This window comes from Haplochromis burtoni, unplaced genomic scaffold, assembly GCF_018398535.1.
Source record: "Haplochromis burtoni strain Fernald_Lab_line unplaced genomic scaffold, NCSU_Asbu1 Contig_441, whole genome shotgun sequence".
In the NCBI taxonomy this organism is placed as follows: Eukaryota; Metazoa; Chordata; class Actinopteri; order Cichliformes; family Cichlidae; genus Haplochromis; species Haplochromis burtoni.
Window position 1 is genome coordinate 361549 of NW_024582802.1, and position 2499 is coordinate 364047.

Below are 2499 nucleotides of genomic sequence, written 5' to 3' on the forward strand. Positions count from 1 at the left end.
GCATGCACACACACGTACGCACATACACACACACACTGAGAGACCTAATCAATATGTAACTAAGGAAGGAGAGAGCACGGTGGAGAGAGTGGGGAGAAGTTGTAGGGGTGGAAGAAAGGAAGAATGGAAAGGAAACTACAAGTAAAGATGGCTGTGACTGGTTGGTGCTGATGGAGTCAAACTACACAATTTAAACTAATATTATTGCTATTACAATAATGTTTGAAATTTCAGAACCAACGACAGATCAAAGACACATTACAATACAAAGTACAGTAGTCACAAACAGTCTGCTTGGCCTGAATTGACGAAACTCTGAAAATGAAAAACTGTAGAAGTTATTTTCTTACGTATGAAATTACATCTTATTATTACATGATTTTTTTTTTTTTTTTTTTTTTTTGATTACATGATTTTCATGTATGTACTGAAATACACTGATCAACCACAACATTTATAAAAAAAAGTCTTTCATGCCACCAAAAAGCCTCTGACTCACCTGGACATCGGTCAGACAAGACCTCCAATTGTGTCCTTTAGTGTCAGCCACAGGACATTACCAGCTGATCCTTCTCTCCATATCTGCTTGATTGACCTGAGATTTGGGAAGTTAAAAATATGAATACATTTTGCAGTGTGACAGGGCGCATTATCTTATTGAAAGAAGCCATGGTGATCAGAAAATACTGTTAAGTTAAATGCATGTGTACATAACCTTCAAAAGGAGTAAGGTATTTAGTCCATGGGAAAAAGGCCATTTTTCTAACATGTCCGTGACCTCACTAAACTCTTCCCTGATGAGCTTATGGGATAAAATGCTAACTTCTGTTTCTAGGTTTTTTCCTGTTAAAAGTGAGTTTTTCCTTCCCACTCTTCTCCAAGTGTTTACTCATAGCACTATGAGGGGGTTCAAAGTAGCATCCACACAAATGTCAGAAGCAAGGAAAGCATTACTCAAAACATTATGTTTCCTTTGCTGACTGGCATTCATCTGTTAATAGTGCATCCTGCTGTGATCTCTCTCTGGAGTAAATGAGTCACTCATATGTCATAATGATGTTCAGGAAACCACGATTGATCAGACTAGGTCACCATCTTCCATTGCTCCTTGTTATGTTCTGAGACTCACTTAGCTACATTTGGTGGTAGGTTAGGTCAGTGAGTAGTTTTTTTTTTTACATTAGTATATTTTTAAAAAATCTGTTTTTAATAGAACACCACCATCTACACTCAACTTAAAAGTGAAGAAAACCCTTGTTGCTCTTATGCCTAAAGCTCATGGTCGTCAGTTTATTGCATGGTCTGCAGTCCGCTGGTCGACCTGCCATGTCTATGTTGTTGTTCACTCCCGGTCCCTCGTTTCCTCCTTTACATGTTGGTGTGTGTGTGTGGTGGTATCAATGTTTTCCTGCGGCACCAGGCTTGGAGACTTTTTCCCGCCGTGGAGCCAGCCACACCTGAGGAGTAATCACACTCACCTGTTGCTGATCAGCCTCATCAAGGGAGCTACTTAACAGAGTAGCTGAGCTTCAGTTGACGCTGGATCTTTGCAGTCAGTTCCCCCGCTACTGAAGTAAAAGTGCTTCGTGATGGCCGGTCATATAAATTTTACTCACTGCAGCATCTGTTGTTTCCAGTAGAGTTGGGTGAAACGAGTGGAGAGAGCTGGACACACTTCTACATAGACACTGAACGGGAGCGGAAATACTCACGGATCACAGGTAGAAGTCATGGCACGGAAGCACCATTTGTTATTCTTGCACTGTGAATAAATGGACTGTATTCTACACAGACAGTCTTGCATTTGGGTCCTGCTTTGGCCTACTTGAGAGACCTGCTGCCCTCCTAGCCATGAGAACATCCACTACCAATCCCAGAGAAGTTCTTGGGTGAGCTGGACAAAACAGTGGGAGTTTTTACTCAATGTCCGCTTGTGTTTCGCCAGCCGAACCAAGCCTATACCTCAGACAGCTCAAAAATGTATTTTATGGTGGAGATGTTGACGCGTCACGCACTGAAGTGGGCTCAGGCCCGCCCTAAAGGCTCGCCCTGATTTATCCTATAATGACTTTCTCGCCAAATTCTGTTGTTTGGCAAAGACTTGAGCCCGGATGCAGCTGAACACAAAATGTTCAACCTTTGGCAAGGTAAGAGAAGCATGGCTGATTTCTCAATTGACTTTTGGATATTGGCAGAGGACATGGGGTTGGGAGAGAATGGACTTTCCTCAAAAGCCTCAATGAGGATCTGAAATGGGAATTATCCCCCAGAGAATTGCCTAAATCATTGGATGCATTAATTTCCATGTGTGTTAGGATGACCACATGCAGGACTATGGTGAGCAAGCTTTCTGTTTCCGACGACCCCATGCGGGGTGCGTTTCTGGGGATCAGAGCCCAGAGACGAGGGGGGGGGGCTGCTGAGGAGGAGGAGCAACCAATGCAGCTCGGCCGGGCCCAACTTTCGCCCTTGGACTGGAGGGTTTTTTAAATTTTTTTT